General features: G+C 37.1%; 1 protein-coding gene and 1 pseudogene across 2 annotated transcripts in view; both read left to right on the top strand.

Moving 5' to 3' along the window:
• The window catches only part of CPNE4 (copine 4), a 483,892-nt gene that overhangs the window by 402,332 nt on the left and 55,175 nt on the right, over positions 1-26,385 (top strand). The gene's annotated exons all lie outside the window — the stretch shown is intronic.
• On the top strand, positions 21,791-21,934 carry LOC125998421 (uncharacterized; annotated as a pseudogene).

Raw genomic sequence — 26,385 nt, 5'->3', positions numbered from 1 at the left:
AAGCAATTCAAAATTAAAAAAAAAAAGATTCCCAGCATGTTAAAAGTACAAGTTAGTTTACCTAAATCTAGTGGTATATAACTAATAAAGATTATTAGTTGGACAGAATAAAGCACTTCTTATATTCCAGGTTTAGGTAGCAATATTGCCACTATATTGTTTTAAATTTAGTGTCAGTGAAATTATGGAGTGATTCATGATTGGATTTCAGGCATACAATGTTTAAATATTCATCCCTTCACCAGTGTCCACTTCACTCCAGAAATGCCCTCAAACCTTTATTTATCTCTTCCATCCCACAAGTCTTGCTTCTAAGAGAGGCACTTGTATTTTTTATTGTGGTTTACTGTATTGTTGGTGATAGGGTTTCACACATAATTTACCATCTTTCAGCAATAACTCCTCCTCCTGGCTGAATGCTTTCTTCCGCGATAATTGTTGTCTTCTCCCTGTACTACCTACCAGTCCCCTCAAGAGGCATGTTTCTCATGGAATACCAGTTCTCATGTTACTTGTTTTCATTGTCTTTCTGTATTAAACATCAGTATGTGTGGTGGGAGGGCAAACCCCTTGTTGATGGTCTCCAAGTCTAAGAATGACTCCCAGAAAGATAAATTGAATCCCATTCTTCAGTCCCCCCTTTTGGGGGACACTTTGATAATAATATCCGGAGTAAGTAACCAATGAATGCAAAAGATTAGGGGACCAAAGGTTCAGCAAAGAAATTCTTTTGTCAGTTGCAGCCAGCTCCAAAAAGCAAACCGAACAAGCCGTCAGTTCTGGCAAAAGAGCTCCCTATGCCTCCCCAACAAGCTATTTATTTGTTTCCTTAATCACCCCCACCTGGAAGATCCAGGTGGGATGACAGGCAAAAACATTATTACAACAATTACACAACAAGTATGTTTCTTTTTTTTTCCTTTTTTGTGATTCTATTCACTGGCTTTTTATTATTATTAAATTTAGGTAACATTGTTACAATGGTATAAACATTTATGCTTTTTAATTATTTTTATTTTTATTTATTTAATTAAATAATTTTTATTTTGACCAAAGTGGATTACAAATCTTTCACAGTAATATTTTAGGTACATGGTGACACTGAATCTTTTTATAATGCATATGAGAGAGACCATTCTACTTCAGTTTATTTCCCTTTATCTTCATTCAGCATGATACTTCCAGGTTCCTCCATATAGCAACAAATTGCACAATTTTATTTTTTCTTGTGGCTGAGTAATATTACATTTTGTATAAGTACCATAGTTTCCTTATCCAGTCATTTATTTTTGTACATTTGTGTTGTTTCCAGATTTTGGCTATGTGGATAGTGCTACAAGGAACATTGAGGTGCAAATGCCTCTTCCATTTTGTTTTTGGCCCCTTGGAGTATAAGAAGTGGAGTTGCTGGGTGAAATGAAACTCAATTTCTATATATTTAGTAATGCTCATATTGTTTTCCATAAATGCTGGGCCACTCAACATTCCTACCCTACATCCTTGCCAGCACTGATTGTTCTTGTTCTTTTTAAATGTGTTCCAATTTCTGGTATGAGATGATATCTCACTGTTGTTTTGATTTATATATCCTTGATAATTAATTATGCAAAGCAATTTTCATGATGATGGTGCTGTCTTTTCACCATTTGTATACAGAGGAAGTTTTGCTTCATCTCTTCTTCATATTTTGTTTGAAGTTCTACTAGTGCCTTTATGTGTGTGTGTGTGTGTGTGTGTGTGTGTGTATCTATCTATCTTTTTATCAGATGGGTTGTAAATTTTTTAACACATTGCTTTTCTTTTTTTTCTTTTTTATTTTTACAAGTCTTTCACAGTTGTATTTTAGGTGTTTAGTGACAGTGAATTAGGACCATTCCCATCACCAGTGTTGACCTCCTTCCACTATAGTTCCCCACATGCATTCCAAACCTCCAATCCTGGCCCTCTGTACTTCTAGTGTAACAAGTCCATTGTGTGTTTAGCTTGTTATAGTTTGGGTCTCTTGGTTTTGTTGTTATTGTCTTTGAATTGAGTGTTTAAAGTTGACCCTTTTTTTCCCACTCAATGTTCCTGAGACTACTTTGCCCCTAAGCCCCATTAACTTTTTTTTCTTTTCTTAATTTGTAAAAATGCATAGAAATATGAAAAAGAACAAAGTGATTCAAGTTCTATGATTCTATGGAAAAGCGGGAGACTCTATCTAGAACATAAGTAAAATTAAAAGAAGAAAAGAAAAAAAAGTAAGGAGGGCAGTGTGACTTTTTTTTTTTTTTTTTGCATAGGCACATCAAACTTTGGGGAAATTAGAAAGAAAATTTCTTTGGCCTAAGAGATACAGGGTGTCTCTGCCCATAAAGTATGCTGCCAAAAGACCAACTGCAGGCTCTGGGCATGTTTGTCATCCAACCCCAATGTCTCTGTTTATAGTCCCAGAAAAAATTCTGCTCAGTTGCAGTTGAGAAAGTCAGTCTTCTGTAGTTAGAGATCTTGGTTTTTGTACAGGTCCTAGGATTAAGCCTAGGTCTAAGATAAAATCTTTCTTTGTGGTCCCAGGGAAAGTTCTGCTTAGTCACAATTGTTGTAGAAAGTCTGTTGCAAATAGATATATTGGTTCTTGTACAGCTCCTAGGGCAGAGTGTCTTCTGATTTCATCTCACCATTGGACGGTGGGGTAGGACAACGTGTCCTTAGATCAAGTTGCTGCTGTTTCCTCATCATCTGGGTGTCATATAGGCCTACCCTGGAGTAGGTTAGTGCCAAGCAACATTCAGGCCTCCCTAGGGGGAGTTTGAATACTGGTGCTGGTGTCGTAATATGTTCAGGTACCTGTATTGGGATCTGAGGTTCATGGTTGGAAAATCGATGTCTGATGCATTGAGGCCTAAGTCAAGTCTCCATGACAAATGCTCAGGGTGAAAGGCAGCCCTGCACTATAAAATTTATAAGTTCCTATTCCTATTAGATAAGAACTTCTTTCTATATGTAATGTTTCCCATTTTGTGCCTATACAAAAAAAAACAAACAAACAAACAAAAAAAACAATACCACATGATACTCCTGGTGCAGATGGCGGTAAAAATATTGAGCTAAACAATCTCTATAACCTAAGCTCATAACCCAACCGAGGCTTTTCTACAAGAATTTCCTACGAAGCAGATCCAAAACAGGGATGGGAGAAGCTACCTCTACATATGGAAATAGACACTAAGTATTATAATTATTAAGGAAATGCATCTACATAAATGTACAAAAAATATAGAAATTCCCTTTTAGTCTTTTGACATAGTTGGAGGGTGTAGAAAGACCACAGTTTCCTCCCATCCTGTTGCTTGTGGAGTCTGAAAAATTGTTCACAGACATCGGGCATCAGATACTGTCCTCGAGCTGAAGGTCTCTCTGGAGCCAAATCCTGTAGCAAGTAACAGTCTACAGTGTGGGGAGGTGGGAGAAAAAGGCCACAAGGAGTGGGTTTGTGGAAGCAGTGTCTGCAGGTTCTTTCCAGGGCTAGACATAGCGGGCTGGTAGGGTGTCCTTACACTTTGGGAGTCCGCTGGCAGCTTGGTGGGGTAGGTAAAGTTCCCTGTGCCTGGGGAAGTTGTCTCAGAGGTTTATTTTTCCTCCAACCTGAAGGTTCCTACTTGTGGACCTGGGGAGTGGGTCATAGGGGTATCTCTAGTCGTGGTCCTGGGGGAATCACAAGGGTGCCCACACCTTATTGCTTTTTCTTGTGCCCTGATCACAGTCAGTTTGATAATCTGCCTTTTCATATTTCTGAAAATACTCACAAGATCAGATTTATTTTTTTACCATACTATAAATGTTTATGTTTTAGGGGTATAAAATTACCATACACACCCCAAAATAAAGTTCTTTATTTTTTATTATCTTATCTAAACACTACAGTATACAGGTTTGTTCATAATACAATTGGGTTTTTTTCCCAAAGTTACAAAGTTGTGAATGATTGAATTTCAGTCATATTGTGTATAACATCCTTCACCAGTGCATTTTCCCACCACCTATGTCCCCGGTTTCCTTCCTGCTCTTCCCTTTTTCCCTTTTCCCAGGCTTGCATCTGTGGCAGACATTTCTCTCTCTCCCTTTCTCTTTCCCTTTTCTCTCTCCTTTTTTCCCTTTTAGACACTGTGATTTGCAATATTATTACTGAAAGGATATCATGCATATCACCTAATCTTTTAGCACCCTGCTCTTTAAAAGATCAGTTTTGATTGATGCAGTTTATATGCCCTCCTGTCTCTTTTAACTAGAGAAAATTGGTAATTGTACTTACTTGGATTATTTCATCATCATTTGATATCTACATTGCTTCAAGAACCCTGCATCATAGTTACCACTAATAAGCTTGATGAATTTGTCATAAGGAGGAGCATAGGGATAGATTTTCTTGCGATGTTTATTATTTGTTCTCTGTGTTCCAACTGGGCAAGTTAAGAATCCTGATGTAAGTCAGCTTTCAATGATGCCAGTAAGATTCCATTTCCATAGTAATGCAGTACTCACAAATGCATTAATTATGCTGTACTTCACAATGTGGTCAAGAGCAAGAGTCTAAGTTATATCTCTTGGTATATGATGGGGAGCAGAAGAATCATACTTTTTTTTTTTTTTTTTTTGGTTTTTGGGCCACACCCGGTGACGCTTAGGGGTTACTCTTGGCTATGCTCTCAGAAGTCGCTCCTGGCTTGGGGTACCATATGGGACGCCGGGGGATCGAACCGAGGTCCGTCCTAAGCTAGCGCTGGCAAGGCAGACACCTTACCTCCAGCGCCATGGCGCCGGCCCCAAGAATCATACTTTTGATTGACAGTAAGATCTAGTAAGAAGTCAAAACTAAGGATGAATGTCATCAGTGTACATTGTTTTTCTCTCACTATTTCTCTTTCAATATTCTCTGTCCCTACAACTGTTTCTGCAGGCTTCATTCTACTATTGCTTAACTTCAGTTTTCCACCAAGAATTTTCTGTCAAACTAAATGGTACATTTCTTCCAGATTTACTGCTTGTAGCCATTGAATACTTACTGAATCCTTTTTATCGGGCTCACTTTTATAATGACAAATTACAGTGGCAATTAAAGTTACAATGACTCTTTCCATGCACTGATATCCAATTATATATATATATATATTTATATATATACAGATAATTTCTTTTCTTTTATCCAAATATTTTATGCAGTTTCTTATAAATTTTCATTCAATTTCACTTTAGTTTTAGGTTGTTTCCATGATATGTTTATCTTCTCTAGAAGAAAAGCTCCATTATGTATAAAATTACTATAACACAGTAGCTTAAAAAATCCCAGTAATCTCCACTAATATCCTTTGATTTTAGTTCATTTTTTATTACCCCCCCCCCCTTTGCCTTTTCTCCACATTAAGCTCACTTTTTGTCTGGCCTGTTTTCTAAACATTTATTGTTCTAAATATTTATTGTTCACAGTTTCAAGGCATGTTGCTAGGTTCAATGAATGAGAATACAATTGAAATAATAGTATAGATATGTATAGATGTATTCCATACCTTTACAGTAAGAGCCTCAGTCTTTTCTTCAACTTCTCTTTCTTCACAGAAAGGTATGAAACCAATAAATCCCCAAAGACAAATCACCTGAAAAAAATGTGCTCATGTTTTTCATCTTTCTCCTTTCTGGGCTGGAAAAAAGCCAAGTAATTGTTCGGCCAACCTCCTAGCCAATGCCACTCAGTAGAATTCTATTAAGTTTAAAAATAAATCTTAAAAAAAAATAAAAAAAAATAAATCTTAATTATTGCATCTTAGTTCCCTCCTTGCTTTTTGTTTGGGATAATGTTTGAGCTTTGAAGAAAAAAATATAAAATTCTGACTCAGGGCCAAAAGGACAAATTGGATGCTTTTTAATTAGTAGAATTTTAAAAATACCTGCCAAGGGAATAATTTTATAAATGGAAAGAGAAACAGAGAATAATGATGGTCTGTTTATCAGTCATTTAAATGTCCAAAATCTTTCCATTGTTATACATTGCATGCCGATCTGAATTGGCCAATGACAGCTTCCTAGATGTTATTTATAAATTTTCCAAACATGTCAAAATACTTAAACTTTATGAAATGCATACTTTCTTGACTTAATAAAATGTCTTCTATATGTAGCTTCATGAGAATCTTGTGTATCTGCTTCATATATTCATGTAGCAGAAAACCACAGTAATCATGAAATCATCACGATTTTTCTACCTGGAATGAATTTGAATTATTTCAGTATTTCTCTTGGTCGATGGAAGCTCAAGTTTCCGAAATTACAGTGACTATTATAGATAGAATGGCTGACTCTCATGAGAATATATGTTGACTTTGCCAAACAGTCTATACAGAAAAGGAAAGCAAAGCTACAATCCTTACTCACAATTTAAGTTACTAGGCATTTCTTATTCCTAGATAGCACAAAGAGTAAAATGATTTACAAAAAGGTCCTTTTGAAGGGCAAGAATTGCAGGCAAGTACACATTGCCATGTTAAAGGCAAAATGCAGAAAGAAAACTAAGTTAAATTAAAAAGTCACAAGCGAAGATAAAAATCATGAGTTAAGGAAGCATTAAAAATGTCATCTCAGTTAACAAAGAACTAAGAATTATTCCATACTGATCACATACCAAAGAGTATGAGTAAAATATTAAGTTAGAAAGCAAATTTGGACTGAATCTAAAGGTAAATTAAGCAGTTTAAGTCTATAGCTAAAAAACCAAGTTCCAATCACCTATCAGTGTTGGGGTCTTACAATAACCCAGAGTAATAATCTAGACAGGAAAGCACTGAAACATCACAAGACAACCTCCACATCCCACAGGTAGCTCAATGACAAGTGTTTATATAATATAATTGATTTCTCTGCAATTTACTTTGTCAATCAGTCACAGAGTTAATTACATGTTACTCTTGGCACTATTATAAATAATGGTATGGAAACAGTGTTAGGTTTAATGGTCCTTAGCATTCAGCTATTAAATTGATGACACAGCTACATCAGTATTGATGAACAGGGACCTTCTCCATCAAGGATAATTTATAACATTGAGTGTAATGGGCTATCCCATACCCATTTTTGCCAAGACATTATTCACACTGATGTGGGCCACGAGTCCATCAATAAAGTAGAAGCAAGTATATTTCACTTTGTGGTTAAAAACAAATCCCCTGCTAAATGCTGATTATGAGGAAACAAGATTTTTTTGTATCATGAACAAAATTGTGAGCTTAAGTAAAATGTGATATCACACACACACACACACACACACACACACACACACACACAAACTTTCCAGAATGAAAAATGCAGATGATAACTTCAAGAAGAATAACATTCACCCAGGCATTCATTCCTTCTTCAGGAGGAGTCTTTAGATGTGTTGGTGTCATGCCTCCTTCCTACTCACTCATACAATTGGTTGACTATGTTTGTCCTTCAGTGGTTTATCTTTTAAGAAGTCTTCTCCAGATTTTTGGATGGGCCATTATAACCAAGTCTTGTAGAAGCTTACCTTGTGTAAAAGATTAGTATGAAAGGGTTTCTAGGAAGAACTAACACAAAAATAGAATTGATCCCTTACCTGGATCGTAGATGGAAAGATGGATAAATAAGGGCAGAATACCAAGAAAGTCTCTAAAGGTGGGGTGTTGACATCATTCTATTAGGAATAATCTAGAAATAAAATAGTTAAAGTTTCCTTGGTCAAAGATAGCATTTAAGCCTCTGCATGTGCCAATCAGGAGATAAGGTCATCCCAAGCACTTTAAGTATTTCTTTCTCAGGAGAGACAGGAAGCTTAAAGAAATTCTCTAACCAAAGCATAGGTGCTGATATTGGGAGAGCACAATATAAATTGGTGAGCCCCAGATGGCAAAGGGATTCAAAATAGGATATATGGAACATACTAATAACATCTGCACTGTCGACCTGTAAAGTTTATAGTTTTTATACCCCCACTAATAGGTTAATTATCATGTCGTGTTTGATTTATTGTTTAGCTGTCCATCTTTCCTTATAGACTGTAAATGCATATATGGCAGAAGTCATAATTCTCTTATTCATCATTTCATTGCCAGTGACTAGCACAGTACCTGGTCATATTTTGTTCTCAAAACATAGTTGTAAAAGGAAGCAAAAAGGGAAGAATAGAGAAAGAGAAGTTGGTTTGCGTTGGCATAAATATATCACATACCTAGAGACAAATGTGACAAAACAGCATGCTTATAGGGGTTATTCTGAGCTAGTTTTAACCATTCTGTACATGATAATCTTAACTTTAAAAGTTGAGCACTTTTGTTTGTGCTTGTTGTAGTTGTTTTATTAATTTTTGTATTTTTATATTGGTGGCTATACCTGGCAATGTTGAGGAGTTACTCCTGGATTTACACTCAAGAATTACACCTGGAAATGCTCAGAGTACCTTATGAATTATCAGGAATCAAACTTGGGTTGCCTTGCATGCAAAGCAAGCACCTAACCTTCTGTGCTATCTGTCCAGCCCCAAGTTAAGCCTTTTCAATTTAGTTCAAGGGTCCAACTGGGTGTCCTAAATTAACTGAATGTGAGGGAAAATAATCCAATCCAAGGTCTGGAATGAGGTCTAGAATTATTTTGCTACATCATGATTTAGACAAACATAAATTTCAACAATAACATTTTTTACTAATTTCCAACTCCCCTTTCCTAAATGTTTTTAAAGTTATTGACTAACATGGGTCAGAGAACCAGCTCTATTCTGATCACATCTGGATTGCTTGGTAATCTTAATTTTATTACATGCATTATTTCCTTAAACGTTAAATGGATTTTCTTAGTAAAATGGTTTATTTCTCTGTCAATTCAATTCTAAATCATAAATGTCCATTATCAGGGCCTAGATTCAATTGAGGAATAGGTTCCAAATTTAAGGACATACAGTCACCTGCAGTTGTACTACCCTAAGAATAAGTAGTTTTTTAATGTTGTGTTCCAGGCGACTGATATCCTCCCTTATTAATATGCCTGTACATTGCCATTTACAGGCTCCAGGATGTCTATATCAAAGAAAACCGTTTAATTTCTGCTATCCCAGGTTAACTATTTGTGGATTCAGTTCTTTTCTATATTTTTTCATTAGTTCCCATTAAATTTCATAGAACTGTTTCCTGTGAAATTACCTTTAAAGTTGCTTTGTTCCAATATGGATTAATAAATTTTTATTTCTACTCTTTCAAATGATAACTTGATGTGGAGACTGGAATTTAGATGACCTTGGGCCAATTTGTCAAAAACCATCACTGGAAATATGATGACTGTTATGATAGCCAGAAAAATATTCTAATTAGTTTCCAAAACTTTGTCTAACATTCTAAAACAGTTGTGGATGAGGTTGTTACAAAGAAGGTTGTTTCAATAAGCTGTGAATGGATGGGTTTACATGACCATGTAGAAGATTTTTGTTTCATCTCCTGAAAGACAAATAAAGCCATTGGTGTGTTTGGTAATAGAAATAGAGTGAGAAGAAAAGTTCAATTACTTGAGTAATAAGTCTGATAAGGCCAGTGACTGCTTAAAACTGTCAAAATCTTAGCTCTCCACTTGTCCATCTTGTAAAGTGTGTCTGACTCCATCTGGATAGAAAGAATAGAATGTCTTCCTGGCTGACTCATTGAACCAAGTTATCTCTCAAGTAAAGGGTCTATTCAAAGTCTGTCTATAAGAATTATTGTTCTATTTGACTAATAGAGTTTTACTGGTAGCAATTTGTGTTTTCTCTTTCTTTTTTGTGGGGTGTTTGTTTGGGCTCCACATCCAGCAGTACTCAAAACTTACTCCTGGCTCTGCACTCAGGAATCACTCCTGGTAGTTCTTGGAAGTCCAGAATGAAATGCCAAAAGCCAAAAGAATCAGGCATATGCAAGGTAACCACTTTACCTGTGCTACTATCTCACTAGACCCTTGGTTTTCTCTTTTCATCTAGGGATTTCCAAACATTTTAGACTATGTAAATAGGCATCAGAACTCAAAGTGCCCAGAATGATGATGAATTATTGAATCAATATGTTGAAAGGCTACATGACAGGGAAACCTATGACAACTAAATAAAAAGATATTTATTTTATTTGGCTTTTTGGGGAGACAATATATGAGTCAGCTACATGCAAAGCAAATCTTACCCACTATACTATCCATCTGCCAACCCCACCACCAAATAATTTAATCATGAGGGGCTGGAGCCATAATAGGAGCAGATAGGGCACTAATCTTTTACACAGCTAATCTGGGTTTGATTCCCAAGAGTGAACCCTGAGTGCAGAGCCATGAATAAGCTTTAAACACAGATAGATATGTCCAAAATTTTTTTCAATCATCAGATTATCTTCAACTTGATTTCCAGGGTGGTTATTGTAAATCTAAGCTAAACTCCTATCAGTATTCAATTGTGAGCTAGGTCTCGCCAAAGGCATCTGAGTGGGAGAGTCCCCAAGATTGGTTTAGACACTTCAGAGTCCAAGGGTTGGCTATGCTCAAAGAATAAAGTAGATTGCCTCAAGAAGTCAAATAAACATTATCAACACTAGAACAGAGCAGAGACCAAGATCAATGGTAATGATAACACCAAGAAGATCCAGAACAATTTTATGAGCCAAAGTATAATGTCTGAGTTTATTTTGTATTGCCCTCTAGAAAGATGATAATCAAACACTCAACAATACCTTGGGCATAGTAACACAAAACTTTTTCTGTGTGTGTGAGTCTATTATTTTAAAATAATTTTTAAAATGTAATCATTGTGAGACACAGTTACTAAATTGTTTATGATTGAATTCAAATCATGCAATGCCCAACACCCATCCTTCCACCAATGCACATTTCCCACAAATTAAAGTATGTGAAGCTCAGTCTTCCAGAAATTATTCAAAAAACCTAAATCTACTTCAACAATTCTCAGCTGGACCAGCCATATGCAAAGCATACAGTTTAACCCTTGAACTATTTCTCTGGCCTCTCCCTTTTCACTTTTAAAGTGTTATCATTTAGTTAATAAATTATGTGATCATTTTACCTAAGCTCTTATTAAAAGTCTATATTTGGAAAATAGAAAAATTGAAATATTAACTAAGAGTAAACATCTATAAAGATCAATATAGGAAAGTTTATTCCTTCCAAATTTACTTTGGGTCTTTGTTTCTTTTTTAAACTGAATTTAAAATTATTTTGCCCCCTTTTTCTCCCCCACTCCTTTTTTTGCCCTTTTTTACTTTTTTTTAATTACTTTATTTAAACATTGTGGCTACAAGCTTGTTCATAAAACAATTGTTTTCTCCCCCCACACACACACATACACACACATAGGTATATAAAAAAAAAATCTGTTCATGATTAAAGTAACAAATTTCTTAAGAGTAGCTAATTCCTCCAACTATTTGAAGGTTTGGCTTGTTTTCTTATTTCAAAACTTTTTTTTTTTTTTTTTTTAGAGAAGAGTCAGCATGTGAATGGGAGGAGATAAGTGAGAGTACTTAAACCACTTGATTGATAAGTAGGAAATTACTTGAGAAGACACCAAAGTCAAATAGGAGGGAATGATTGTTGTGAACTGTTCAAAGGGAAGTGGGGAGGGAAGTGGGGACTGTGGAGGTAGAGATGTGTCCATATAAAACATATAACATTATATGCTTTATTTTAAGTACTGTGGTTACAAAATCATTCAATGATGGGTTTCAGCCATACAATAGACACCATCCTTTGCCAGTTCACCCTTCCTGTCATCCATTCCCTCTCACCCCCCACCCCTGCCTTGCTCTAGTCTAGGGAAGGCAATTTGCTTCTCTCCCTCCCCCGCCCTCCTCCTCCTCAGCCTCCTTCTGCCTCCCTCTTCCTCCCTTTCTTTTTCTCCTTCTCCAACCCTTTCCCTCCTTCTCCCTCTGTTTCTCTCTCCTCTCTTTTTTTTTTTTTTACAATTTTTATTGAGACCAATGTGAATTACAGGTCTTTCACAGTTGTATTTCAGGTACATAGTGACAGTGAATTAGGGCCATCCCCACTACCAGTGTTAACCTCCTTTCGCCGTAGTTCCCAGTATACCTCCCATACCTCCACTCTTTTTTTTTTTAATGCATAATTTTTTTTTATTTAAACACCTTGATTACATACATGATTGTGTTTGGGTTTCAGTCATAAAAGGAACACCACCCATCACCAGTGCAACATTCCCATCACCCAAGTCCCAAATCACCCTCCTCCCCACCCAACCCCCGCCTGTACCCTAAACAGGCTCTACATTTCCCTCATACATTCTCAATATTAGGACAGTTCAAAATGTAGTTATTTCTCTAACTAAACTCATCACTCTTTGTGGTGAGCTTCCTGAGGTGAGCTGGAACTTCCAGCTCTTTTCTCTTTTGTGTCTGAAAATTATTATTACAAGGGTGTCTTTCATTTTTCTTAAAACCCATAGATGAGTGAGACCATTCTGCGTTTTTTTCTCTCTCTCTCTGACTTATTTCACTCAGCATAATAGATTCCATGTACATCCATGTATAGGAAAATTTCATGACTTCATCTCTCCTGACAGCTGCATAATATTCCATTGTGTATATGTACCACAGTTTCTTTAGCCATTCGTCTGTTGAAGGGCATCTTGGTTGTTTCCAGAGTCTTGCTATGGTAAATAGAGCTGCAATGAATATAGGTGTAAGGAAGGGGTTTTTGTATTGTATTTTTGTGTTCCTAGGGTATATTCCTAGGAGTGGTATAGCTGGATCGTATGGGAGCTCGATTTCCAGTTTTTGGAGGAATCTCCATATCGCTTTCCATAAAGGTTGAACTAGACAGCATTCCCACCAGCAGTGGATAAGAGTTCCTTTCTCTCCACATCCCCGCCAACACTGTTTATTCTCATTCTTTGTGATGTGTGCCATTCTCTGGGGTGTGAGGTGGTATCTCATCGTTGTTTTGATTTGCATCTCCCTGATGATTAGTGATGTGGAACATTTTTTCATGTGTCTTTTGGCCATGCGTATTTCTTCTTTGTCAAAGTGTCTGTTCATTTCTTCTCCCCATTTTTTGATGGGGTTAGATGTTTTTTTCTTGTAAGTTCTGTCAGTGCCTTGTATATTTTGGAGATTAGCCCCTTATCTGATGGGTATTGGGTGAATAGTTTCTCCCACTCAGTGGGTGGCTCTTGTATCCTGGGCACTATTTCCTTTGAGGTGCAGAAGCTTCTCAGCTTAATATATTCCCATCTGTTAATCTCTGCTTTCACTTGCTTGGAGAGTGCAGTTTCCTCCTTGAAGATGCCTGTAATGTCCTGGAGTGTTTTGCCTATGTGCTGTTCTATATATCTTATGGTTTTGGGGCTGATATCGAGGTCTTTAATCCATTTGGATTTTACCTTTGTACATGATGTTAGCTGGGGGTCTAAGTTTAATTTTTTGCAAGTGGCTATCCAATTGTGCCAACACCACTTGTTGAAGAGGCTTTCCCTGCTCCATTTAGGATTTCCTGCTCCTTTATCAAAAATTAGATGGTTGTATCTCTGGGGAACATTTTCTGAGTATTCAAGCCTATTCCACTGATCTGAGGACCTATCCTTATTCCAATACCATGCTGTTTTGATAACTGTTGCTTTGTAGTACAGTTTAAAGTTGGGAAAAGTAATTCCTCCCATATTCATTTTCCCAATGATTGCTTTAGCTATTCGAGGGTGTTTATTGTTCCAAATGAATTTCAAAAGTGTCTGATCCACTTCTTTGAAGAATGTCATGGGTATCTTTAGAGGGATGGCATTATATCTGTATAATGCCTTGGGGAGTATTGCCATTTTGATGATGTTAATCCTGCCAATCCATGAGCAGGGTATGTGTTTCCATTTCCGTGTGTCCTCTCTTATTTCTTGGAGCAGAGTTTTATAGTTTTCTTTGTATAGGCCCTTCACATATTTAGTCAAGTTGATTCCAAGATATTTGAGTTTGTGTGGTACTATTGTGAATGGGGTTGTTTTCTTAATGTCCATTTCATCCTTATTACTATTGGTATATAGAAAGGCCATTGATTTTTGTGTGTTAATTTTGTAGCCTGCCACCTTGCTATATGAGTTTATTGTTTCTAGAAGCTTTTTGATAGAGTCTTTAGGGTTTTCTAAGTAGAGTATCATGTCATCTGCAAACAGTGAGAGCTTGACTTCTTCCTTTCCTATCTGGATTCCCTTGATATCCTTTTCTTGCCTAATCGCTATAGCAAGTACTTCCAGTGCTATGTTGAATAGGAGTGGTGAGAGAGGACAGCCTTGTCTTGTGCCAGAATTTAGAGGGAAGGCTTTCAGTTTTTCTCCATTGAGGATAATATTTGCCACTGGCTTGTGGTAGATGGCCTTCACTATATTGAGAAAGGTTCCCTCCATTCCCATCTTGCTGAGAGTTTTGATCAAGAATGGGTGTTGGACCTTATCAAATGCTTTCTCTGCATCTATTGATATGATCATGTGGTTTTTATTTTTCTTGTTATTGATGTTGTGTATTATGTTGATAGATTTACGGATGTTAAACCAGCCTTGCATTCCTGGGATGAAACCTACTTGATCGTAGTGGATGATCTTCTTAACGAGGCATTGAATCCTATTTGCCAGGATTTTGTTGAGGATCTTTGCATCCGCATTCATCAGTGATATTGGTCTGTAATTTTCTTTTTTGGTAGCGTCTCTGTCTGGCTTAGGTATCAAGGTGATGTTGGCTTCATAAAAGCTATTTGGAAGTGTTTCTGTTTGTTCAATTTCATGAAAGAGTCTTGCCAAGATTGGCAGTAGTTCCTCTTGGAAAGTTTGATAGAATTCATTAGTGAATCCATCTGGACCTGGGCTTTTGTTTTTCGGCAGACATTTGATTACTGTTTTAATTTCATCAATGGTGATGGGGGTGTTTAGATATGCTACATCCTCTTCCTTCAACCGTGGAAGATTATAAGAGTCCAAGAATTTATCCATTTCTTCCAGGTTCTCATTTTTAGTGGCGTAGAGTTTTTCAAAGTAGTTTCTGATTACCCTTTGAATCTCTGTCATATCAGTAGTGATCTCTCCTTTTTCATTCCTGATACGAGTTATCAAGTTTCTCTCTCTCTCTTTCTTTGTTAGGTTTGCCAGTGGTCTATCAATCTTGTTTATTTTTTCAAAGAACCAACTTCTGCTTTCGTTGATCTTTCGGATTGTTTTTTGAGTTTCCACTTCGTTGATTTCTGCTCTCAGCTTTGTTATTTCCTTCTGTCTTCCTATTCTTGGGTCCTTTTGTTGAGCATTTTCTAGTTCTATTAGCTGTGTCATTAAGCTACTCAGGTAAGCTCCTTCTTCCTTCCTGATGTGTGCTTGCAAAGCTATAAATTTTCCTCTCAGTACTGCTTTTGCTGTGTCCCATAAGTTCTGAGAGTTTGTGTCTTTATTGTCATTTGTTTCCAGGAACCTTTTGATTTCCTCCTTGATTTCATCTCGGACCCACTGGTTATTGAGCATGAGGCTGTTTAACTTCCAGGTGTTAAAGTGTTTCTTCTGAGTCCCTTTGGAGTTCACAAATAATTTCAGAGCCTTGTGGTCAGCGAAGGTAGTCTGCAAAATTTCTATCCTCTTGATCTTATGGAGGTATGTTTTATGTGCCAGCATGTAGTCTATCCTGGAGAATGTCCCATGTACATTGGAGAAGAATGTGTATCCAGGTTTCTGGGGATGGAGTGTCCTATATATATCCACTAGGCCTCTTTCTTCCATTTCTCTCCTCAGGTCTAGTATATTCTTGTTGGGTTTCAGTCTGGTTGACCTGTCCAGTGTTGACAAAGCCGTGTTAAGGTCCCCCACAATTATTGTGTTGTTGTTGATATTATTTTTCAGATTTGTCAACAGTTGTATTAAATATTTTGCTGGCCCCTCATTCGGTGCATATATGTTTAGGAGAGTGAATTCTTCCTGCTCTACGTACCCCTTGATTAATATAAAATGTCCGTCTTTGTCCCTTACAACCTTCCTGAGTATAAAGTTTGCATTATCTGACATTAGTATGGCCACTCCAGCTTTTTTATGGGTGTTGTTTGCTTGGATAACTTTTCTCCAGCCTTTTATTTTGAGTCTATGTTTGTTCTGACTATTCAGGTGCGTTTCTTGTAGGCAGCAGAAGGTTGGATTGAGTTTTTTGATCCATTTAGCCACTCTGTGTCTCTTAACTGGTGCATTTAGTCCATTGACGTTGAGAGAAAGAATTGTCCTGGGATTTAACGCCATCTTTATTTCAAAATTTGGTGTGTCTTTTGGGTAGTCTTGTCTTAGATTAGGTCTTTCAGTTTTTCTCTTAAGACTGGTTTTGTGTCTGTGAAGTTTCTGAGCTGTTTTTTGTCTGTGAAACCATGTATTCTTCCATCAAACCGGAAAGTGAGTTTTGCTGGGTATAGTATTCTGGGTGAAGCATTCATTTCATTCAGTCTTGTCACAATATCCCACCACTGCTTTCTGGCATTGAGCGTTTCTGGTGACAGGTCTGCTGTAAATCTCAGGGAAGCTTGCTTGAACATGATTTCCCCTTTTGATCTTGCTGTTTTCAGAATTCTGTCTCTATCTGTGGGATTTGTCATTGTGACTAGGATGTGTCTTGGGGTGGTTTTTCTGGGGTCTCTTTTGGTTGGTACTCTTCGGGCATGCAGGATTTGATCACATATATTCTTTAGCTCTGGAAGTTTCTCTTTAATGATGTTCTTGACCATTGATTCTTCCTGGAAATTTTCTTCCTGGGTCTCTGGGACTCCAATGATTCTTAAGTTGTTTCTGTTGATCTTATCATAGACTTCTATTTTCGTCTGTTCCCATTCTTTGACTAATTTTTCCATTGTCTGCTCATTTGCTTTAAGTTTTTTGTCCAATCTCTCCTGCTGTATGGAATTGTTATGTATCTCATCTTCCACAGCACCAAGTCTATTCTCAGCTTCTGATACCCTGTCCCAGAGCTTATCCATTTTGTCATTCACTTCGTTTACTGACTTTTTCAGTCCTGTTAGTTGACATGTTATTTCAGTTTGGAGTTTTGTCATTTCTGCCTTCATATTTTCTTGGTTCTTATTAGTGTTCTGTTCAACTCGATCCATGGTTTCTTGGAGTCTGTTGAGCACCTTCCATATTGCTAGTCTAAAGTCCTTATCTGAGAGGTTGATTAGTTGTTCAGTCATTATCTGGTCCTCAGAATTGTCATCTTCATTCTCTATGTCTGATGCTGGCCTGCGTTGTTTCCCCATTGTCACACTTGTATTGTGGGTTTTTCTACGTGTTGTCGTGGTATTCATTGTCTATATGATGTAGGCAGCACACTCCTCTGGCTCCTCCCTTTCTGGATGGGCTGACTTGCCTCTAAGGGAGGGGAGTCCTCCGTGGATGAAGCCTCACACTGGGTCAAATCTTAGGCCCGAGCATGCAACAGAGAAGACAGTCCAGAGAGAAATGTTTGCTTCTGTGATATAGCGCCGTTCTTAGTGTGATTTTTCCTTCTTGTTGCAATGGAGTTCTTTCCTTAGAAAGAGTGCACGGCCGCGTAGCAAAGCGGAGCGGCCGTGCTCCTCTGAGCCTCTTTTTGCCCCACTCGCAAGAGTTTCACGCAAGAGGACAGTAGACAGACATAGACAGGTCACACTCACAGTCTTTCACAGCTGAGCCCCACTGGGCCGGTGTACTTTCGCGGATTTTCCCCGCCTGGTGTCACACACAGGGAGCCAGCTTTTGCAAAGGTTAGCCGGTTTTTATGCTCTGAAGTCCCTCCCTGAAAATGGCGTCTGGGCGAGCGAGGTTTCTGGAGGCTCTTTTTGCCCCACTCGCAAGAGTTTCACGCAAGAGGACAGTAGACAGACATAGACAGGTCACACTCACAGTCTTTCACAGCTGAGCCCCACTGGGCCTGTGTACTTTTGCCATTTCAAAACTTTTAAATATTGAGTGTCTATGATGTCTTCCTAGGAGACAATTAAACAATAGGCAAGTAAAATGAGCTGATGTTGGAAATATACAGTTGGTTGACTCTGCTAAGACTTTTTCTTGGCAGTGAGAGAGTTCCACATTGCCAACTTGTGGTTTCCAGACTGATTAAGCCCTACAAATAGAGTCATCTGTTCCTTTCTGCTCTTCAAGCACCTCTTTCTCTTCAGGGACCTACCAGGTTGTTGTCTCCAGGCATCAAATTATAGCAATCAATAAACCACAAGTAGCATGACTCATTTAAAGAGAGACATGGGCATTTTTTTTAAAAAAGAAACAGTGATCATTTGCCTTAAATTTAGAGAATCATGGTACTTATTAGAGGTCAACAATGCAAAATTCAGCATAGCCAAGTAGTAACCTATCTCATTATCCTTAAATTTGTTTTTTCTAGGGTTCCAGTCTAGGTGAATGGGACACTGAATTACCCATGCTAGAGCTGGAGACTAATCTTCCATTTCTTTATCTTCCCTTTCATTCCCCTCAATCCTAGTCTTGAGATTTTCAGTTGGCTTTTCCTTATTAATATGTCTGTGGATTTTCTAGTAAGACACATTTATGGCAGATCCTCAGTGAATCTCTATTCCTCAACCCCATTTATTTTTTCTATTGGGCAGGCAAAATAATCACTATGCATTGCTTGCCTTCATATGTTACTCCTGTATTTTAGATGTGCTTATTATATATTATTAATTAGTATTATATAATATATTATTATTAATTATTAATATATATTGCAGGAGTTTCAGTACAACTGAGGAATACTGTTGAATGCTCTGAAAACTTGACAAATGTTAAGGTTAACTTGCTGCAGACGTATTAGCATCCCTAAGCAAAACCTTAGTGGGTTAAATAATTTCTCACTGGAAATAAGGGGACACACAAGGCGGACGAATATGAAATATGAAAATGAAATAAATGAGACTACACAAAATGAATTGTATGGGGACCCACGTCCAAGGGACGAGAGACAAATTTACTTTTCAGCTGATGACATTTATAAGCACAAACTCTGATATGCAAGTTGTCCTCAGGGAGAACAAAGAGCAGGAGAGCAGTACAATGGGGAACCAAGCCTAGAATCTACATATCAAAACGACTATCCTCTAGGTGAGAAAGACCCCTGCTAGAGGACTGAGAAACAAGAGCTAGAGATGTTTTTGGTTTAGCAAAAAGCAGGTTTTTCAAGAAACCAGGAAGAGAGAGACAGAGTTATTTATGATGTTTATGTAGTTGCCGGAAAATAGATTTTAGGGGGGAACGGAAATAATTGTTTACCATCATAGAGCTAGACTTGGAAAATCAAGTTGCTGGCATCAGGTTATACGAGTCACATATAAGCTAGCCAGCAGGGAACTTTTGGCGGGCTTTTGGTAACGTCTTTTCTTTGTCCGAAGGAACATTGAGGCTGGATTTCTATAGTGGCCAAATAAAGAGAAAAATGTAATGTTACAGCCATGTTGGAATTACCGCCAATAATCCACGCAAAGGGTCAAATGATTGACTTCGCAAATAATTCTTTGGGAGGAAGGCATGCCCCAGGAAGGCAAAAGGCCATGTCTGGTGCGTGCCCCCCCCTAAGTGGGGGCTAACATGAACTGACTTTATATAAATAGTGAAATAGCTTGTCTTACATAATATAAAATTTATATAAAACACAGTAGATAATGAATTTTAATTCAGTTATAAATAAGTGGGCTTTATGATATTCAGAAAGCCATAAACCCTGTCCCAAGAGACCAAGTTTCAAATTTCAACTTGACCATTTACTAGCTGAGTAATCTCAGACAAGTTAGTTAATGTACCTTAACTTCAGTTTTCTTCAAAATTTTCTGTTGACTGCCATCTAGGAGACTTAATGTGAGGATTAACTAAAATATAATTAAAGAACTTGGCCATAAGTGCCTAGAACATAGAACATAGCACAGACACCAACTGATTAAATTGATGAGACGAAAATTATCTCTTAGTTAGGCATTATTTATACAGGGTATTTTATGAGGAAATTTAGGGAGTTGTGACCTCTAACCTGTAGAACTTAGCCAAATATTTCTAGTAATTGTATTCAGTCAACTAATGAGCATTTACTCAGGGTTCATAATCTAACTGGAGTGGGTGTTATTTCTTTTTTTAATTAAAATTTTATTATAATTTAGGGAAAATGATCTCTATAATATTAACTTTTATAGTATTAATGGACAAAATTATTGCACCTCATCATCAACAAAGTTCCCAAGAGCCTCCATCATTATATCACTTCTAGTTTATTTCCTTTCTTTCCCTCACTACTTAGCAATCTCAATTCTGCAATTAAAGGTCAAGATTTTTTCATCATTTGAAACTGTCTGTTTCCTTGTATCTTTTGTTTCTCTGTATATCATTCATATGAATGATATTGTTTGGTATTCTTCTCCTTCTCATCTATTTCACTTAACACGACACCCTTTAATTTCATCTAAGTTGCAGCAAACTGCAAGATTGCATTAGAAATGCATCAATTTTCAGTAAGTCTAGAAATTCTTATGTAGGATGCTCCTACAAATAAATGTGTTGTAATTTTTTGCTTGGATTTATTTGAGGAATAATTTGTTGGTGTTCAGGGCTCACACATAGCTCTCTTCCTTTAAGGATCACTCCTGTCAGTGCTTGGGGAACCATAGGTAGTCTGGTACTTGAACCAGTGTTGTCCACTTGTAAAGTCAGTGCTTTACCAACTGTACAATCTCTCTGGCCCTATATTTTATAGTTTTAATATTTTCAAAGGACTTGTTTCACTTTCTATTTTCCAGGAGAAATATTAGTATTTATTGGAGTTAGACCCATATTATATAGAAATCAAATGGAAAAATGCTAGAATTTTCTTTCCAACATGTAGTAAGCTACTTCTGTCTAGAATAGATACATTGGTTAAATAATATGATTTTCAAAATATTTCTTAAAAGTATCATGCAGTGTTTTCTAAAATGTATTGATTTTTGATACCACTAATGAATAAGAATTAGCCTGGTGAAGAAACAAAAATTGATTCCTTTCTTTCCCAATCTACTTAAATATGGGACAACAAAGGGAGCTGAGGACTATTAAGTCTAATTCTTTATTTCTCTGAAGTTGATAGACTTCAGCCCCTGAAAAATGAAGTGTCCTGCTTAGGAGGTTCATGGACATTTTGAGACCAAAAGCTTTAATTTCATAACTCTGTTCATGACCCCGTTCACTCTAAGCTAATAGAATACTTATGTGATTTACGGTAGGTAGCTCTGTATGTTGAGAATACTCTCCCAAATGCCATTCTCCTCAATGACTATCCAACATATAATGTGGCTAAACTTCTCTTTTCTTTACCAAAACTTATTAGGGATACTATATCTTAGGCTCCTGAACCCTAGAATTGTATTCTGTGCTATAATTCTGAGGTTATATGAATATGCACACATATAGTTGTACACCTATCTAAATTCTAAATGAATTATTAATTTCTACTCATCTTTCTTAATGTTTAGAGGGAATTACTTATTACTGTGCTCTAGTATCCTTGCTTATGAATCTACTCATATGTTGATTTTATTCCATTCATTTATCTAATTAACACTTTATCAAGTCTCTGCTTGGGAAAATAAAAGAATTTTAAGTTTTCCCCATGTGTATTTCATACCTAATCTCATCACTGGGCTGTAGGCTTTATTTAAGTAAAGATGAATCCATCTCTTTTCCTTGTTGTTGCTCTGTGCATCTAACCCATTTTTTGGTACAGTGTAGAAACTCAAAAATATTTGAAAAATAAATTAAAAAATACTGCGAATATTTTCACTGTTCTGATTTTGCCATAATCAGGACAGGCTAACTATATTAAGATTCACTATATTAAGACCATGCATGTGTCTCCAGGCCTAGTTCTTTACCCACCTAGGTCTGGTCTTAGTAATGCTGGTGATAAATAGTCTGGAACCCCCGACTATGAGTTTCTAGTTCAACTCATTTAGAAGGGCAGTAGAGATATTGGAAGACTGGGGGGAGAAGGGAATCACCGCTAATTTGAGTTTACCAGTTGCCAATAAATGTAAAATTACAAAAAAGAAAAAAAAAGAAATTAAAAAATAAAATATTTGATAATGAATAAAAGAGAAGTATTGAATAAGAAAAAATAAAATTCAAAGCCACCTTTTTCTACCTCCTATTATTGTATAGATTAAAATTCACCTAAAGTAGGTCCTAGGTCCTAAGAATTAAATAGGGAAGGAATATACCAATATAAAGGAAGAAGAGTAGAAGACATATTGGACCCTTATATTTCAGAACTCCTCAAGCTTAGGCAGAACTTCACAAGATATGAAAATAGCATGTTTGATGCATCTTGTCCCAAAACCAACTCAACTGTCTTGCATTATTGGAGACATGTGCATTAAGCATGTACATTTAAAATTCACATAAGAAAGTTCCCTGAGATCAACTTGGTATCTGTTCCATGATCAAATACCTTCTCATATCTAGCACCTATGAGTTTGGTAGAGGAGAGTGGTATACAATTGAACCTATGCAAATTGACACAAACATGATGATATAACTCTTAATCAAAGCTTGTAGTCAGCATCAAAACCTGCCTCTTCACTGCCCACACAACCAATTTTAATCTTCCTGGATTAGTGGGGTGTGAAGTAAAAACAGTTTGAACAAGCAATGGATAATCTCTGAAGCTTATCTGAAGGTACCAAGCCTCCCAATGCCATAAATCTTCAACAAATGATTTTCAGTGTAGCAGGCTTTGTTGTGGTTTGTTTCCAGGCTTGGTTGCATTCAGAAAGGAAGAGGTGTGTGAAGTGGCAAGATAAAGCCCACATACCTATCCCCTTTGCTGCCTGGGCATCTCTCAGCCTGTCTCTCATGAGAGTCACTATTAGGATTTTATTTGACTACTTACAGTAGTGCTGTGTGTTAAATGACCATTTCAAGGATAGATGACCCTGAAACATTTTCTGCTTTGATTGGGCTTCTTATTGAATTGAATAAGACAATGTGAGGTAGGTATAATGATAATTTTTGTCACCATCATCGCAATACATGGACCACTGGATTTTTTCCAAGTATAGTCAGGGAAATAGAGCATGCATCCAAACTGATGAATCAATTGGCTTTCAAGGCTGATTCAAAGGACAATCCCCATAAAATAGAATCAGAATTTCCAAAAGGTAAAGTCGAGGAATCTGAAATTTAAGCAGCTCTCTGTAAAAAAATAAGAACTCTCTGGGTATGCATTTCTTATTAGTACTCACCAAGGTAAGTCAGTTATTTTCTAGATGAGAATAGAGGCCAGCCCACAGAGGTAGAATGGCCTTCTAGTGTTAGAGAAATAACTCATATGAAAGACCATAACAGTGCCCTTTATCTATTACTTTCAAATCTTTCTCAATTGAACCATATCACCGTTTTCTGAATTTCCTTAACATTCACCCTGGCTGAGCACAGAGACATGCTGTGAAGTGCTGGCACTGTCTCTAGAACAGTATTTGAAGCTCACCTTACAACTCTGAAAGACAAGAATGGAGAAAGTTCTCCTGTTCTCTTTATCTTTATAGTAAGCTCTGAAAAGTGTCTGATGTTAGGTATTGTCTTCATATATAAGAATATCTTATACATACCTCTGTGGTTGATCTAGTATATTTGTTTATTTGCTCTTCACATTTGTCCCCAGTTGTCTATGGTGAACACTTACAAACAGCTCTTGGTGAAACCATCTATGTTTGCTAGATTGAATCTACATCACTACCATCTGTTTACATGCCCACAATCCAAAAAAATACTCTCAGATGCTTGGGAGTAAATTTTCAGGCTTTCATTCGATAGCCAGCACTATTTCTATCATAGAAAATGATAATTAACATTTAGATGAGAAATAAATCCTTGCAACAAACTGCTGAGTATGAATAAATTTTCGTGCCTGCCTTGGAGATGAATAAACAAAGAGAGAAGGCAAGGCAATTTGTGAGTCATAACACAGTTGTCCATTAATGAACTGGAAATTTGAGCCAAATTCTGAATGGATTCAAGTGTTCGACTTCTACCCATTCAAACCTCTAGTAAGTTCCTCCTCTTCCTCTCCCCAAAAGAAAGCTGTTCCTTCTCCTGAAGATACCTGCATATTTTACTGCCTCTCTAATTTTGGGGGAAAATGATTCAAGGATAAAATGAGCTAGAAGTAAAATGAGAACAGATTTAGAAGAAAAAAATAGTAACATCAATAGCAAGAGCGTAGAATCAGAAAAATCAGACAGAAGGAGCAGATTGAGGTCAATGGCATGGAACCAGGTCTACAAAGAAACCTGTGCTCCAGGATGTCCCCCCCACCAAGCACTTATTCTGAATTTCAGGACTAAATGAAGCCCTATACTTTTAAGCATGTGATGCTGCCAAAGAAAGTAGTGAATCTCCAAAATGAGCATAGAGTATGACATCTGAACTTCCTTTCTCATATGTTCCATGTTTCTTCTTAAGGATGGGAGGGGAGGTAAGTGAAGGGGCTGAACAGAGAAAGTAGGTAATAAAGTACTATATGTAGATTTTTTAACGGGACTTAGAACTAGAATTAAAATGTGTTTTCAGGCCTAGCATTTATTTTTAAATAAGGACTAGTAGTTAAAATTACATTTTTCTTGGTTTTGAATATCAACTATAGTAGAACCTCTTGTCTCCTGTATGCCCTGCAGAAGTCCAACCTTCCACCATTTTTAATACCTAGAAGTAACTCTAAATCCCATTTACTCACATACCTTTAAAGTCTGCCTTCAGTTATTTCTTTTACTATAATGAACAGATTGTTTTCCATACTCAACTACACAAGTCTTTTCATCCACTTTGTGACATCAACCTTGCTCCTCACCGTCCTCTGGTGTATCATATCCTGTTTTTGCTACAGTTGAGGCCAGATGAAAATTTCTCCACTTTCATTATACAGAAACTCACCTTTTAGTAACCCCCAGATAATAGATAGCTTCCAGTGAGGCAAAGATTTCAACATGCTTTCTTTTCTTTTTCTTCTTTGAAAAAGTTTTATCTTAGGTACCATGATTTACAGAATTGAAAATGGTAGGGTTGGGCCCGGAGAGATAGCACAGCGGTGTTTGCCTTGCAAGCAGCCGATCTAGGACCTAAGGTGGTTGGTTCGAATCCCGGTGTCCCATAGGGTCCCCCGTGCCTGCCAGGAGCTATTTCTGAGCAGACAGCCAGGAGTCACCCCTGAGCGCCGCCGGGTGTGGCCCAAAAACCAAAAAAAAAGAAAAAAAGAAAGAAAGAAAATGGTAGGGTTTCAGGCATAAAACATTCCAACACCACACCATACACCAGAGAGTTCACTTCTCGCCATCATTGTCCTAGTGTTCCTCCATTCCCTCTGATCTGCACTCCTCTTCCACCAGCCCTGGATTTCCCTAAAATAATATGCTTTCTATTAACGACCAGTTCTTAGTTTTTGTTGCCTGGGGTATCTGTTGTTTTCTTCTTGTAGTTCTTTATATACAACATACAAGGGCAATCATTCTGTATCTCTCCTTCTCATTAACTTCATTCAGTGTGATACTCTTCAGTCCATCCATGTAGCAGTAGATTACATAATTTCTTTTTTTCTTATAACCAAGTAGTATCCCACCATGCACACGTACCAGTTTCTTTGTCGAGTCATCTGTTCTTGAAGATTTGGGGTATTTGGGGTATTTCCATATCTGGGTAAGTGTAAGAGTGCTGCAATAAATATAGGAGCTACGATGTCTTTTCTGGATAGTTTTTGAGTTCCTTGGGGTAAATGCCAAGCAGTGGAATTGTGGGCTCATATAAAAAATCAATTCATACATTTTTGAGGAAAAAAAATCGTATTATTTTCTAAAAAGATTGAACCAGTCAACACTCTCAACACCATGCATGAGGGTCTCCAGCATAATTTTCTCTTGGCTACTCTAGTACAAGATCGCTGTAGTGTCTCAAAGTCAATATTGTGCTCTCTATGCTTGCCAGACATTCTGCTTCACCCTGTATTTTCCTCTTTTTGCCCCTTAACACCCCTATTTTCATGGAAATTTGTTTGACCCAAATCTATGGTCTAGGGCTCATTGAAATTGGTGCCTCTGTTTACATAATCTATATAAGATCATATTTTCTGTAAAAAATCATTTTTATGTTGCCTTTGGCTGATGGCACTCTTAGGATTACAGTTTTAGCCACTGATTTTTAGCCCTACAAATATAAAGATACCCTAATATAAGAGAGCAGAAAGAAGTATATTTTACAGTAACTGGTATAAGAAGTGCCTAATAGCCTCAGTCTTTGGAACAGAAAGTTGGAAAATAAAGAAGCAAACTCATATAAATAGGGAATTCTGACTCTGAAAATGATTTCAGGTAGTG

This window comes from Suncus etruscus, chromosome 20, assembly GCF_024139225.1.
Source record: "Suncus etruscus isolate mSunEtr1 chromosome 20, mSunEtr1.pri.cur, whole genome shotgun sequence".
NCBI classification, from domain to species: domain Eukaryota; kingdom Metazoa; phylum Chordata; class Mammalia; order Eulipotyphla; family Soricidae; genus Suncus; species Suncus etruscus.
Note: the sequence above shows the minus strand (reverse complement) of the source record. Positions and strands in the feature narration are given on the sequence as shown.